Source organism: Dinoponera quadriceps, unplaced genomic scaffold, assembly GCF_001313825.1.
Source record: "Dinoponera quadriceps isolate SergipeBrazil2010 unplaced genomic scaffold, ASM131382v1 scaffold1658, whole genome shotgun sequence".
In the NCBI taxonomy this organism is placed as follows: domain Eukaryota; kingdom Metazoa; phylum Arthropoda; class Insecta; order Hymenoptera; family Formicidae; genus Dinoponera; species Dinoponera quadriceps.
Genome location: NW_014555920.1, coordinates 1,091,260 through 1,107,961, shown reverse-complemented (window position 1 = coordinate 1,107,961; position 16,702 = coordinate 1,091,260). Strand labels below are relative to the sequence as shown.

The window sequence follows — 16,702 nt, the reverse complement described above, 5'->3', positions numbered from 1 at the left end:
GGGGGGGGGATTAATTCGCTAAGAAATTAAAATAATGAAAACAATTATCATTAGACCGACCGCGCGACGAAAGTGCGAAAAGAGCGCTTTGCGTTTCTTTCCTTCTTTTTCCTCCTCTTTTTTTTGATTAATTCCGCCATTAACGGTATAACGCTCTTCTCCACCTTCAATTAATTGCAGGACTAATCGGAGTGCGCGAGCGCGCGTCTCTCATTACCAATTCACGGGGCCAATTAATTAACTGCTCGCTGACGAGCATGTAATTTATTGGATATCGCTTTGCGGCGTCATGATCCCACGTCATTTATCACGCTATAACCGGCACAATTATTCCGCAATAACCATTGCGACTTCGGATTCGCGGCGCAGATGAATTGATATGGTATGGTTTGTTTTTTTATCTTCTTTTTAGCTGAACTGGCTGCATTAGTTGAAGAAATTTACGCACACTGAAGCGTGAGAATCTCGTGCGTACGCTTGACACGCTTCAATATGGATCGAAATTTCTCGAACCAGTGCAGCCAGCTCAGCTAGAAACAATAGATCAATAGTTTCTCAGTACGCATCAGAAAGTGCGTCAACGTTGCGACAACCACTTTCGGGTACAGTGGGCGTCATATATGCTATATACATTCTATAGATGGAAAATTGCACAATTTACAATTTTACGCATGCACAGAAGACTCCATTAATACTGTCCCATTGCCTAGGCATCGCTTAACAGTGACATCGAAAATATCCAATCAGAAGCATTATTTATTTATCGTACACAACATGACTGTTGATAATTTAATGAATCGGCAATGATTCTCCAAAGTAACGATCATGATGCTGAAATATGCAAGAATAACGTATATAGTTGGAAATGTTCAGTGTTATTATGCCTACGAATAAAGCAATCTTAATGGAGTTTTCTGTACACATAAGATGAAAACCGTTATATAATTAGAGCCAATATAATAATATTAATAATAATATTAATAATAATATTTACAATATTATTGTTATTTACTTTCTTATTATAATTTATTTTATTCTTATTATAACTCTATCACATATAGCACATACACATTATAATTAGAGTTACTTGTACGGTCTTGAATCTTACTCAACCTTGGGTTGCATGTAAAGCTGAGAATCGTGCAATTTTCCGTCTGGGAGAATAGTACAGTATAATACGTGACGTCGACCGTACCTGTTTTCATGGGTGCGCGTGTTCAACACACGGGGATCAACACACGAGATCATTCGGTTGATTTTCCCCGGCTCTCTTCCTCTTCCTTCCTCTTGCTCCTTGACGTACGTCGATTTCTCCAAATAAGAAGCGTTTATCACAAATACCGTAGAAAAATAACGGTTGCCCGCGCGTCGAAACGTCGACACTGCGAAAACACTTGGCGAAACGAGTCGGCGGATCACGGTGAACAAAATCACAAGGATAAAATAAACGTTCAAACGTTCGATCGCCGCGGAATCTTCGGAAATACGCCACTTTCAGCGGTCCTCGACACACGCTAAAAATCGCAGATACGCCGATGTTACGGCACTATGGTTTTGAAAAGGCTGTTTTTCTTTCTCGCAATTGTTCCGCGGAAAGAAACCGAAAATAATTGTAGAAAATTCGAGGAAAGTTCTTCTTCCGAACCTTTAAAACTGTACACGGAAAAAAATTAGCCTTAAATCAACCATAAAAATATTACAATCTTTTTAGGAGATTTTTAGTCCTGATTTAATTGAACTTGTATTGATGCAGGTATTACTTACACTCAATTCAAGGCTGAAGATCGCCTAGGAATATCACAATATTTTTATTTGCATATGAGGATGTCCATCGTTGATTTAAGACTATTTCTTTTCTCTGTAGTTACGTTCTCAACGATGACGCGACACCATCATGCGGTCGTTTTTGCATGATACCGAGCAGGAACACAGGCGTGGCCTGTGGGGAGCCGCGCGACGACGAAAAATAAATAGAGGACAGGGGAACACCGCGGAATGCCGCGATTCTAGTTCATTAGTCGCGCTCATCGGCACTGTTTAATGACGTGCGTAATGAGCGCATCGCGCGCGCGCGCGCGCAAAAGCGCGTGTCGTTGTTATTTCTACTGGAAAGTTTCGCGTTGCGCGAACGCGACTGGACGCTATAACGCCGCCTTTGTAAATGATACGCGACAGGTGTCTCCTGTTTCGAAATTGCGACGCAAACACGTTTATACGCGCCCGCGTTTTAATGACAAATTGCACAAACGCCGCGAAAATAGCTGCGTCAGTATGAAAATAAAGTTTCGCGGACGGCGCGCGCGCGCGCGTCGATAGATATTTCGCGCGAAAATCGCACGTTTTAAGACCAGTCGCCAGATTAACGTTGGGTCTTTGACACAGGGAGGGAACTTATTATGCAAGCGTCGCTCGCGCTCGCTGTAATGAGAATCGCGCTCGCTCCATTGTTCGCGGCCCACCTCGCCTATTTCGTATTAGCGACGCGCGCGAGCGCGGCGATAACGCGNCCCCCCCCCCAGAGATATTATAGTTATTTTCAGCCTCAACTATCATATTCTTTTTATGGTTTCAACCGCGTTGTAGTAGTAGTCACGTAATAATAGTAACATGGTTGAAAAAATTTCAGATTTTTTTGAATAAAGTCCATATCGATGGTAAAAACCGATATTTTCCAGACGAGATCGGCACGAACCGGCCTTTTCTATAACCTGATAATTCTATAACCGATAAAAGCAATAGGAAATCTTTTCATCGATTTACGCTGATTCATTCTAAATCACAGGTAGGCGGATATAGTCTTTTAGTCTTAGCTATGATCCTGTGTGCAAAAAGTTGCACGTAAGCAACAAATGAGAAGCGCGCTATTATACTTCCTATGAATCTTACCGCGCAGCTGTGTTAACAGAATTATTGTGCGCTTATCGTTTAGTGATCAATATGCATGTAAGGTTATTATCATTGACGCTATAATAACATTTACTGGAAAATGAGGAAAAAAAAAACATTTACTAGAAAAATAGTCTTGACTATAATTCCCACACCATATTGATCATAGTGTTAGAAATAGGAAATATTCTTCTCTCGGTGCGGGTCCGCTCGTGAATGCACCTGCTTTCGAGCTGCCGTCGCGAAATTACCCGAGCGACCCTTCGAATACCCGGACGCATTCCGCGACTGCGAGTTTACGGAATCGTGAGCGCAAATGATTCGGTGTGCGCGAATTGCACTCGACTTGGCGCCGAGTGCAGTCACGGGCCGGGAAATTAACGTCCTTTAAATCTTCGTCGCGTTATCATTGTCAGCGCGGCGCGAATATCGCGGTTGAGCATTCCTATTTGTATATTCCGTATGTTATTCGTGATGCGGGGGCAACTTCCGTTTAAACCGATGTTTACCGCGTAAACATGTTGAGCGCTAATTGCATTAATAGCAATGGCTATAACGCGCGCGCGCACAGTGCTCGTTAGACTTGCCGCGCGTTTCACGGCTCGCCAATTTGTGGCAGCGCACAAAGCCGGCGCAACGGCGGAATAATAAGCGGTTTCACTTCTGAACGGCGACTTCCTTCCTGCGTCTTTTTGTAAAACGTCCGTTGTTGTACCGGCGGTATGCCGTGGGATGAAGTAACGTCAGGTACTAGAAACGAACTAGTCCGTATGAGTGAAACGGCGGGTATCGAAAAAGTTGCTCACGAGTTGGTTGCTAATTACACTGTCCAGCACCGTTTCACAACACGAGCGTGAATAGTCATTTCCGATATAATTTTGCTCGCTTAACACGAATCCGTGGTTGAAATTTGGTTATCACGCGTCATAATTTTGAGAAAAATAACGCCAAAGAAACCGAATACGATAATTTTCAGAGTTTTCGTGACGTTGTAACACCGGCGGAAAAATTCTTTTCTAAATTTCATTGATATCACGCGGAAGTATCGAGTTTTAACTTTAAAATGCACCATTTTGTTTCGGTGTGATTTTTTGTTTTTGAGATAAAGTGCAATTTCAAAATAGCCCTTTTTCATGTAATACATGGGAAAGATGAAATTTTATTCCATCTTAGTACTGCATTATGTGGAGAGTGTAAACGCTTTTGTACTTATATAATATAATCGGAACATACTAAGTTAAAAAGCAACATGAAATTGAAGTAAAATGCAATATAGCAGGAAGATCTTTGTAGAGAGCGAGCAAAAACACATCGGAAATGACTATTCATACTCGTGTTATATAAAAAAAAAAGTAAAATTTTGTCGGACAGTATTACCGTGTTTAGCGGGACAGTAAATTAAAGAGGATCACGCGGAATATCCTGCTTTCCGCGAAAGAGTCTTTCGGATTGGTCCCGCGACTCATCCTTTCAATTCGTCGCGCCTCTTTTTACGAATATTCTGCATACAAGTCAATATAAATTAAATTCCAGCACGCTTCCGAGAAATTTAGCCGGAAACGTCGCATCAACGCGAAACATTCATAGTTATTATCGAGAACGTAACGTATCGCACGAGAAGTGAGGGGAAACAGATATGAAAAAATAAAGAAAAATAATTATTCATCTTACAATTTGCAAGATAAAATAATTTTTTCGAATTAACATTTTATATACAAGCAGAAAAATGTATTCTACATCAGAAGATGTAAAAAAAAAAACTAAAATGATGAGTGTAAATAAATAATGAAGGTAAATGTAAATAAACTTTTTATCACACAGAATCGGCATCTCACTGAAAAGAGAAACATTTCATACTTGTGGTTATAATTATCATAGTGATAGAATCATTACGAAGAGAATCACTTTTCTAGCAAGTGTTATTATAATTTCAGTGATGATAACAATTTGTATGCATATTGTTACTACTATTTTTGTGATTAAAACTATAGTCGAGGCCGAAAGTAACTATAATTTCTTTCGGTACTTCCCAAGATTGTGTTCGATACATATATAGCTATTGAATTATCTTTACATAAATTAGACAAGAGAGATAAGAAAGTTCTGACGTAGAATGAGCGGTAAGAATGATAGGTAAGTGAGAGCCTGATGTTAGATGTTGAATTTATAAATCCTAGATAAAGGATAAAATTGTCCGATGTAATGTACGTGCCAAATTATTCTCTCAGACGTACAACGTACGAGTGGTATTGTACAGTAACTGTTATTTCCACGTCGAACACGACCCCTCTCAATCCGTAATTAATAATCATACTAATTAATACCTCTTTAAATAATCCCCCCGAAATTCGTAGAAATTTATATAGTATACATATGTAAGTGTTGCAAAAACAATAAAATTAGATAAATTCGAAATGTGCACTGTCCGAAGGAATCAAGGATGAATTTTCTCGAGCGAATCCGCGGACCGATTTGACAGGATCGATGATTAAAAGAGCTGAAAGAGTTTTGCAGCGGAACAATACCTGACTAATCAGTGAAATGTTTGAATATTTGCAATCGGGTCCATTTTGCCACGTCACACCTCTCTCTTTCTCAACGAACGCGCAAATTCGAAGGTTTCGGACAATCTTGGCTGTATAACCGCGGACAGACGTAATTTGCGTGTCGCATACCGGCGATACTGCATCGAAAGTCGCAAACGAAATATAGCGCAGGCGCACGCGGACAAATAGCTGCGAATACTTATTTCTCCCGTGTCACGCGAGGCAATAATACCGTGCGACACGATAGGATCACATTTGCTAAATATAATTTCCTCGCTTTGCGCGTACGTGACCTCGCCGTGGTGGTAAACAAAATCAGCTTGTCGACACGGCAGCGGAGAAATGTCGACACTTTTCCGACGTACGTGGAAATCCACCGGCGCAATCTCTCGCTGTGACGTGTAACCGTTCTTACGATTTTTCCGGGCGAATTTGCAATTAGCGAGTTGGAACTCACCTTACGGAATTCTCCATCATGCAAATCGGCTTGATCGTGTTTCCTACGCGTTCGTGGTCGCTCACGGAATGCGATAACGCGAACGAAACTTTTACTACAACTTAGCTTAGATATTAAATACTAAACGTTTCTCACGTCCGTCACGTCGAGAGGTATTCAGCCCAAAAATCGCTGTCAAATATTCAACGTTCGAATCACTTCATGATGTAACTGAAGTACAACAATAATTGAGAATGTACCGGTGTATGCAATCGTCCGACCTGCGACCTTGTTTTGCTTGTGTTCTGTCGTGTTTACTTGTGAACTTGTTTCTACTAACTGCTGCGCGCGGCTTCGTCGCGTCCGCCTCCTTCGGAATTGAATTTAAATCGTCCGAGCGCAGCAGCTGCAACTTGCTTCCCCATTTAAGCCGCCGAGAACTTCGCTCTCACGTACGAATCGCGCGATTAATACACCCAGTTTCTCCCACTCGGTGTGCTCCCACGGTTACAAGACGGCGCGACAAGGCGATCTCTTCGCGAAGTAAACAGAGCGACGAGCGAATTTTCGCTGATATTTCATACTTCACGTGTGCCAAGGCGACGTGCGTTCGAACGCACGCTCCGGGCAAACGGGATGACTCTTCGTCACACGTATCCTTCAAATCGTGACGATCATCGGCGCGAATCGGAGGAACACGCACACGCAGTACAGTCGTGTGTGCTCATTAATAGAGAATTATAGTTAGTTGCGGTGCCGACACATATTTGACAGAAGTAGCGCGTGTAAGATTATTATCACTGATACTACAATCACACGACAGAAAACTTATTAGAAAAATAGCTCTCCCGACCATTTTTACGGTCGAAAGGGTATGCTTGGCGTCAGAACTAACTATAATTTTCCATCAGTGCTGCGCCATTCCCTGGACGGGAAATTTATGCGATTTTCAGTCTTACGTATAAGCTAAAAATCGCATAAGTAACTGTAATTATAACGAGGAGGCCGCGGTGATTTTACACGGAGGGAAATAATTTTGCCGCAAGTAGCGAAAACCATCGCTCGCTGCTGCATATTTCGTCGCGACGGCGATAAAATTTCGTCGGCGTGTACCGAATTAACGAATTTATTAATAACTCTTAATTTATAATTAACACTCTTAACAAACATATATAATAAGTACCCTTAACACACAGTAACCGACAGATGTTGCGACAGAGAGTAAAATTTACTGTACCGGCGAATCTATCTTTCTCCGTTTAGTTATGACGCTTTCGATCTTACGTGTGTACATGTGTAAAGCCGAAAACTGTGTGTGATTTCGGATCTGAGGATAAATGCGCAGCGTGCACGCTGCGTCGATTGCACTGCGTTCGAGAAATATCTATCGGCGAAATCCGCTTGAGATAATCGCTAGGTGATCGCGCGCCAATGAAATCCATCGTCTGAACTCACGGGTGATTCGGCTCAGCGAGGGCCGGTCCGTGGCATCCTACTCCTGGGCGGCCACCTGGCGAGCGTTACGTTCTCGCAGGAAGCACTGCTCCTCGTCGTGATTCGCGCACGTGCACCGCAGGCGTTATCACGCTTTACTGGCCTATCTCACTCCATTATCGCGGCGCGCCGTTCACTGGCGTCGCGCGTCGACAGCGGACACTCGCGCCGATCGGGGAAGCGGGTCACCCACTCGATCGTCCCGCTCACGAGGAGCATCTCCGGGGGTCCGCGTGGATCCTCGTGTCGCGCGGCCGGGATTCTCGGGGCGAAAAGCAGCGAAATTCCCTCACTCGTCCTCGATCGGCCGGGGATCGACGCGATCGGGAGCGTTCGTTTCCACTCGCGGGCTGAAGCACCCGGACGGCCGCCGGTCGCGCATTCTGTCTCCGTCCCGACTCTCGCCCACACCGGCGTACGATGAACCCCCGACGACTATTCGGCGCCGGGGAAGCCCGTATCTCTCGTCGCGCGGAAATCGACTCTACGCACCTCAGCCTCACTTCCTCACCTCGACGCACCTCACGGGACTTCGTTCTGCGCCGCGGTCTCACACACACACATCGCGCACACATACGCGGGAGGAAGGAACCTGCCGGAATTCATTCGCGGGTCGGTACGAGTCGCGCCGGCGGTCGCGCTCGCGGCGCGACAAATCCGAAAGATCCGCCGCGTCGTATCGCGCACGAGCCCGGCTCCGTCGCGACGAATCGGCGCAAGCTCCGCGCCCGGAGCTTCGACTCTCGAAGTCGATTTCGCGAGCGCGCGGAAACATTTCCTCCCCCCTCTCTCCTCCCCCTTGCCCACCCTCTCTCTCCCCTCCCTCACTCTCTATATATACGCATATACATATATATATGTATTTATATATCTGTTTATCGCCGTCTCCCTCTCGCCCTGTTCGTGGAGGAACGCAAGACCGAACTGCAGTTCGATTCGTTTCGATCCGGAAATCTGCTCGCCTCTTTGGGACAGCACGGTGGCTCTCTCGGGACGAGAAGGGAAGGATGATGAGAGAGAGAGAAAAAGGAAGCAGGAACACAGGAGCATTCGATGGAGAGAGACGGCCGGCTAAATAAAGATCACGAGGGAGAGATAGAAGCGGACGGACGAAAAGAGAAGAGAGAAAGAGGCAATTCTCGGAGCACTCGCGCGTACTCAGCAAAGCTCGCAGCGTGGCGGGTCGGCCGCGACTGAATCGTTGCCGAGTCGACTCGCGTCGAGTCGAGCTTGAATGAGCCAGCGTAGCTCGGGCTCGCGAGTGGGAGAGAGAGGGAGGTGGACGCCGGACGGGTGGGACGAGGATGGAAGGTTAGACCGTACAGCACCGAGGGAGAGCTTAAGCCACCGCTGCCACCGGCGAAATTTCCGAAGACCCGTGCCCGCAATCTTTAAAGAGATCGCGCTCCTTCTGCCCCGGCTTTAAAAGCGGTCTCACGACGCGCGCGTCCGACTCTCAGCGGCGCACCGCGCTTCTCTCGGATGAGATATCGTAGGGCTGATGTTAACCCGCCGTTAACCCTTCTACTGTCAAGGGATGATCCAGGGCGGAGAGCGGTCGCGTATACCGCGTATTAGTACTCATGTAAATCGTTGTCACTCACGAGCGTCGGGCGACACGCGAAATGAAAAGAGAGGTAGACAGGTGGTAGATGGATGGGTATAGACAGATAGGATAGATCGGATAATTTCTTTCGCCCTGGAGGCGAAGGTCCCTCGTGGAAACGACTTACAGAGAGAATGCTTACGGTGAGGCGCAACAGCGAAGCGGGAAATGGAAGGGAGTGTAATGTTGTTGACATTTTTTCGCGTCTCCTTCGAATTTGTTAGGTTTTCGCGTTAACTTTCAATCGCCGGACGGGTTAAGTCCACCGAATTTTCACATACGAGGTCACTTAAAATCTGAGGTTTGCTTTTCACGTTATTCTTATATCATGAATTCACTTCTGAAATTGTGCCCACGTATCATCGAAACACCCTGCATATGCCGATTATTCAAGATTCAACAACTATAATACCTGAATTCTTCGTTCGAGTCAATTTGACGCATGACTGTCGAATTAAGGTTAACGCGCGATATAAACCGAGTGATAGGATGAAAGACCGCGGAGGAAATGATTTATTTAGGAGGAAAATAGATCGGAAAATCAGCGGGATAATCTCAACGCTCCCTCTGCGACAGCGGGAGGGTTGAATGGGGGTGCGGAGCATTCTGTAGCGAAGTAGTAGCGAGCAGAACTCCGGAGCAGAAATCCGCCGCGAGATCTCTATGGAAGCACTTCGTCACGGCGAAGTCGCGCTCTTTCTTATTGTGTTCGGCGCAGAACTGAGGTTTTGCCGCGCGCGCGCGCGAACACNGGGGGGGGGGGGGGGGGGGATCGGGGTGAAATATACGGCGGCGAAAAGCCACGACTGTAAATGGATACAATTCTCCCCGGGCCGGGAGGAGAGGATTTATAATTGCCGAAGAAGAGGACGGGCGAGCACGCGCGCTCGCGTTTGCGATTTATTAAATCGCCGACACAGTTGACGGATAGTTTGTCTCGCACAAGGCTGCAAGACGCACCGGAATCCCCAGAAACTGCGGTGTGAATTACGCGAATGCGCGGGAAGCGATTCCGCTCGCTGCTCGCTGTTCACAGGTTTTTGTTTTTATTTCCGTAGAAGAGAAGAGCGCTAAAGCCGAGCGCTAGTGCGAACCGGAATTGACGAGCGCGTTGATCAGGAATAAAGAACGCTCTAGTAGAATGCAAGAATAACGCGGCGTTTAAATTCTTTTCACTATTCCCGTGATTAAAACGAAGATAGGATACTCGTTCTTCCCGAAAACAGCTATATTTCTCTCTCAGTGCGGTCGCCGGCTCGCTGTTCGCCTTTCGTACGCTCGTTTTATATCTGTCGACGTCTTATTTCTCTTTTAACCTACGCTTCGCCCTTCGCACATTAATTTGTAGCGCGATACATCGCGCTGAAGAAGAGTCTCAGGTGTAACCGAGACGTTTAGTCCCGCTGGGGTGGGAAAAAGTGTCGCTGACATCGGTTCTAGAATAGGTAACAAGCTTGACGAAGTTGCGGCGGCGGGTCGACCCGCTCGACCCGGCGAAGCTTCCGCGTTCGACTTTCCCACGTACCCCGCGCAAATTTGTCCGCGCGCGCGCGCGCGTCACTTCGATCTCCGCGGCCGCTCGAGTAGAGGACGGACGGGGCTCGGTGGTGGCATATTTTCGCGATATGTCGATATTTCCCCTCGGGGAAATCGCATGTGGCGCGGGAATCCCGTATGGGGTGAGGCCTCGGTTATCGAGCCGTTTTCGCGCGGCGGAAATCCCGTATCCAGCGCGAGATGAGCGCGCGCAAACAGTGATCAAAAGGCGAAGTGCAAGGAGGGAGGGGGGAGTGTTGACCTATTTTTATTATCCTTACCCGCCATTCACCCAGCTCAGAGATGTATGCCGATGCTCTTCTCGCCCTTCTCTGTTATTGTCTCGCCACGAAAGCGCTTCATTCACCGGAACCTCTCTCACTCCCTCCTCTCCCTTAAACACGCGCGGTCTCTTCCGCCGTGTTCGTGTTTGTTACTCGATTTTAACAAACCCAGGAGATCCGGACCCGTCGATGGGGAGAAATCCGCCCGCGTCTCGAAACGTTCGTTCTCGCCGACATTCAGCCAGAGCCGAGAGACAGTGTGTAATTTCAGTTCACGCGAGATATGACGTAGCGTCAACCGCGCTTCTACGCGGCATTATAATAGCGACACAGATTCGTGAAAATTGATGTGCATACACACGCGCGAGAGAGAGAGAGAGAGAGAGAGAAGGCGCCAGCGTGGTTTACACTTGACGTTCGAGGAGCGTTCCCGCTCTTCGCGAGATATCGCGCTCGGAAATGGATGAATCATCACGCGTAATTAACAGGTGATCCGCTCGCGAAGTAAGCGCCTAATTCACGGCTACCTACGACTGCCGCGACTACGGCGACTAGACGCTCGAGGGCAACGACCAATTCCAATCAATATCTCGCATATACGCGAATCCGATGCGCACGTATCGAGGACGTATAACCCCGCGCGAAGAATAGAAATCGCGAAGAGGGAATAGAGTCTCTCTCTCTCTCTCGCGCGCGCGCGCGCGCTGTCTCTCTCTTTGAGTTACGTACTCGCCGTACGAGAATACCGGATTCCGCCGGATGGAAGTCGAAATTGCGATCTATCTCATCTAACGACGCGCCGTGCGAAGGATTTCCTCCTGTAACGCGATTGCGGGAGCCGCGCGCGTTAATATTAGACATCATCTAGCCGCGGAATCAACTTCGGTGAAAACGCTGCTTCAGCGTCGACGGCAACGCGCAACTTCGCACGGACATAAATCGCGCTTTTTTATTAACGATCCTGTCGTTGGCACTCGTTTCGCGACCGTTGTGCGCGACAAAACCGATAACGCTCTATCTCCCTCTTTCCCCGTTATTTCTTTCTCCCTCTCTCTCTCTCTCTCTCTCTCTGACTCATCCTGCCTTTATTCGACCGCTCTCTTGCTCGTTTTCTACCCTCTTTTTCTCAGCGCGCGTGCACGCGCAATGATAAGCTCGTTAGCCTAAAATAGAATAGAATTAACTAAATAATAATTAGAGGTGATGAAAACGCCATTCCACTCTTTATCAGCGGCCGTTCCACTCGTGATTAGCGCGTTATCGGCGTGTTATATTTCGCGAAGAAAGGCTAACTCCATTTCCCTGAAGAGCATAAAATTGCATTCCATTATAAATTACAAGATTATGTTGCTTCAAAGTTTGTCGCTTTCATTCGGCGTTTCCGATTTGCGGGGTTTTCCAACTAAAAATCGCAGTGACTCGTGACGGTGTATATAAAGAGAAAAAGATTTCTTTGAATTTAATAAAATTCCCTTAAACGAAACAGATTTATTTCCGTTAGAGTGGAGCAAACAAATATTTGATTCAACAAGCAGGATTATTTGCTTTCTCAAACAATAACAAACCAAATGATATCTGAATACTAAATTATGTTTGTACTAAACGAACCGGAGTCAAAGGAACGTGTACACTAAATTGAAAGAAACTTTTCCCCCTGTGCCTTGTGAGTGCCATCAATTTTAAAGAGAACATATAAATAGAGGAGAAGGAAGATGACATGTTAATTGGAAGCCGCGCGTCATCGAGTCCCCGGTGCAGAGAGCGGGATCTCTCCCTGAGAGAAAGCTCGACGAGAGCACGAGGGCTCGTAATCGATATTACGACTTGACGTACTACCGGGATCGTTTTGACACGCGCGACGCACCAGCGCGACACGCTTCTCAACTCTTTCAACACGTGCCAGCTGCTTCATCGGCATTCGATAGCCGGCCGAATATCGACATCTCGGCCGAGAGATGAGAAACATCGTTGACACGCGGAACAATGAATAGCTAACGTTCAGCCGGCTGTAGCAACGCTCTGGTTGCGTCTGTATCTCAGCTTACTTACGCCTTATGTGTGTGTGTGTGTCTTTGCGCCTACGCGGGCCGATAACGCTAAATTGCCGTCGATACTTCTCTCCGACTCGAGCGCGGAAATTACTGCTTCGTGATACCGCGGCGCCGTCCCGCCGCACATCGGCGATGCATTCGCGACTGCAGTTTGCAGTTTTGCAACGTTACCGTGATGAAAAAGGGTTGCAATTAAAAAACGATCCTACGACAAAGTAAAAGCTGCAAGGAATAAAACGCATCGGCTACGGACCACGCGCAAACGTGGAAAGTCCATCAAATCGATTTTTCGCCGTTCGTATCGCGCCGCGACTCGCTCATTGCTCTGTTGCGCGGCAAACAATCGCCGCTTTTGCCTATATACAGGGTGTCCCGCTATAAGTGGCCATTCTCTTTTATTTTCTAAATTAAAAGAGAGAGAGAGAGAGAGAGAGAAAGAGAGAGAGAGAGAAAGAGAGATATTAAATTCTAAGTGGTTTTAAAATTTATTGTGAGCATCTTTTTCGTGTGTTTGTTACATTATAAATAATTTAAACTAAACCCAATCGAGAACACAGTGGTTGTCCATTAAATATATCTAAATTAAAGGACAAAGAGGTATGTATAATTATTTCCAGTAACATGACTATTTCAATGTAATGAAAGTTGTAGAGCGCTGTTTGTAATGAATACAACGAATGATCTATATTATTTTATGAGTTCCACAAGTTTCATGTGTGGTTATTACCTTTACATTTTCGGTCTTGTCATGTGGCCAACTTCTGAATCTTGCACATTACCAGTTGACGTATAACTCTAAACATATGTACAGACATTAATTTCATGCTCGAGCAGGTGACAGATATATCAGCCGTTAATGCAAGAAATGGAAGTTGATTATATACGGCAGAAATGTAAAGGTAGTAAATCATAAAATAATCCCATCATATCATACATCGTTGCATTCGTTACAAATAGCTACAACTTTCATTATACATCGAAATATCCATATTATCGTAAAAGTTTCATATATATCTCTTTATTCTTTAACTTGAGCCTATCTTCATAGACAACCGCTGTACTTACAATAGAGTTCAGTTAAAATTATTTAACGTAATATACACACGACAAAAAAAGTGCTGGAATCTCGTTTATCAGACCCTCAGATCAAGTAGTATTATCGTCAATTTAAACACTTGTTTCTTTTCCAGTACACTTATGGCCTCTTATAATAGATAAACGGGGATGTCCACTTACGAGCGGGACACCCTGTATATATGCATCAAATACGTACGTCATACCGTTTGCAAAGCTGGTGTCAGCGAGGTAGTTAGAAAGCACCGTATGGGTACTAACTATCGGCTCGTTCGCAGTTTTGCTCTCATTGTCGGCGACTCGTTATCATTCTCGGCGCTTCAATTACAGAACGTCGTGACGTGAATGCGCGGCAACTTCGGGAAAACGGTAAAACGAACGGCTCGGAACGGCTTCTCGGCTAGTTGCATTCGTCACGTTTCTGCGCGTTCGCACTTCTGCGGCCGCCCGTTCGTCGCGCCGCGTCGGCAGATTAAGCGTGCTTTTATTACCAAATGGAGCATCCTGTCTGGATGTAATTACGCGCTCGCACGTAGACGCGCGAATGTCAATGTCGCCAGGCGGCCTCGCGAGGATCGCGCGAGACCGATGAACTCCAATAGACGCTCTTGACGCGACCGCCCGCGTTATCCGTCCGTAGATCCGCCGGATGCTGATTAATTACCGGTTTAATCCGGTGCCGAGTATAAGACACGCGTCGTCGGAACTCCCTCGGTGCCTCTCGTGTCGAATACGTCGTTGCGCACGTCTCGAGGGTCGCGCGCGATATTTACGCGTCAGGTCAGGGCCCGTATTTTGGACGTGTATCAACAGGTAAACATACGCCTTCTTGATTTCTAAGCTGAAACAACGCATTAAGCTCTGTAGTATACTGCGGAGTGAGCTTCTTTGTATTAAAGAAATCTGCGATCCGCCGGAGAAAAGAATAAATAAACGACCGGAGGGACATCTGTCCTTTGTAACGCATACTATTGACATACTATATGATATTAGATAAAGATAAGGATACATCCCCAGCATATATGCATCCTTCTTTACGAACGGGATATTCTTGTTTCGGTATACTATGGAGCTTAATGAAACAACGCTACATGTGCACGTTCGTGTAAGGAAAACGAAACTTGGAATAAAAAAAGCGTACGCTCGCTATACGCCCAGATAGAATCCCAAATAGCGAGTTCGAACACGCAGCCGGCTCTCGTAAAACTTGCTTGATTCGATTATCAAGGCTCTGTATATCATTATACGCGACGTGAGCCAAACTACAAAGAGTCAATACATCGTTGTTTCGTGCCGGCTTTAATCGACGTGCGAGCCAGTACACGCGCTATCAATCCACATTTCCGAGGCTGTAAATGTCACGGGGAACCTTCATTGTACCCGTGGGCTCGCGCGACGTTCGATTTTATTAATGTAACTTCGTCTGCCGCGGATTAGCCGTCTCAAATGATGTGATTAATAGCGTGTCACGGAGATCACGGCTACGACGGACCGTTCGATGTTATAATTTAAAATCCTCGGATTTAATGCGAGTGCCGTAAACAGAATTATTACGCGAGATTACGCGGGACGATAGTGAAAATTAATGGTTTCTCCGTACTGTAAAGTGTCAAGAGACCGGAACAGGCAGATCGTTAGAGGGAGAAAAAGAGAGTTAGCCGGCATTGTTATTACAGTATCGGTAATTGTCGATATTGTCGTGTATACACACATATGACACGCACACACACACACACGTACACATACACGCACATATATATGACAGACATATCGTGTCATTAATTTCCGTAGAAGAATTAAGCGTGCATAAAATTAATGTCCGAACAGAACCGCAGTCGCGGAGTGACAGTCGCTCGCGGATGTAAATCCGCACAAATCCCCTGGCGCATCGGGCATATTTTCACGGACACAGGCGTCGCGAATAATGACGTTATATATAAGACAGACAATGTGGAAAACTTGGCGCGTCTCGTCCTCGTCGTGATGTGTCGCGCGTCTTTGATATTTCTAGTTTCTTGGCGCTCCGCGGCTACAGTTCGCCGTCGCTCGGAATCTATTCGCGTGTTGCGAATTTCAACACGAGAATCGCCGGTTTTGGAAAATCGATCGCCGCAACGGTCGAAGAGTCCGAACGAGAGGTTCGTCGCGAGAAATGTCAAATTTCGCTAACGGGGCTCTCTGTGCGCGATTGGGATTCATGATATCTCCAATTTCCAGCACAATTGCTCCCGCACGTTTCGTTCAATCCTTAGTGCGAAATGGAAGAAAGAATCTTTGAGAGAATGCTGACGATAACAAAGTTCGTTTGTGTTTTCCACTTTTAGGATGGTATGTTTGAAACATCACATTTCTTCACCGGAACTTGCATGGATTCCTCAATCAGAATCATAATAATTTCGATGCGATGATTTTGGAAAATCATACTGGACTCCGATTAGATCCCGAGAAATTTTCTATGCGGGCTGTTGTTCGCGAGATTCTAATAGCACGCTAAAGCTCGAGCTCGAACGTGCTTTCAGCACGATAACCGCGCGCGTCTCGTCCGTCTCGCGCGACGTGAACGACGAGCAACGATCGCGAAATACTTTGATGGAATCTCAACGTATTGCGCGTGCCGACGGTATATAGAAATAAACTCGCAAGAACGATCCGCGGCCCGCTCGTCGTGGAACGTTCGCGCGGGCAAAAGAAAATCTCCGCAGCTCGGCCGTCTTTTTATCATGGCAGCGTCCCGCCGAAATCGTCTTAAGGAACTTCCCCTTCGAGCTGGCGCATCCAACATAAATGAG

The 16,702-nt window shown here is 46.3% G+C and overlaps 2 protein-coding genes across 6 annotated transcripts in view; one reads left to right on the top strand and one right to left on the bottom strand.

Moving 5' to 3' along the window:
- The window catches only part of LOC106745757 (octopamine receptor beta-2R-like), a 93,565-nt gene extending 85,009 nt beyond the window's left edge, over positions 1-8,556 (bottom strand). Inside the window, exons 1-2 of one of the 5 annotated variants that reach the window (XM_014621644.1) lie at positions 8,521-8,556; positions 7,324-7,954 (exon numbers count right to left, since the gene is read on the bottom strand). The gene's annotated coding sequence lies outside the window, so the exon portion shown is untranslated. Of the gene's footprint in view, positions 1-5,411; positions 5,576-5,889; positions 6,099-6,128; positions 6,314-7,323; positions 8,147-8,520 lie in introns of those variants that run through there. The other 4 variants (XM_014621648.1, XM_014621646.1, XM_014621647.1 and 1 more) reach the window with 4 other exon arrangements.
- LOC106745730 overlaps positions 1-16,702 on the top strand; it is a 38,173-nt gene that overhangs the window by 8,092 nt on the left and 13,379 nt on the right. The window lies entirely within an intron of this gene.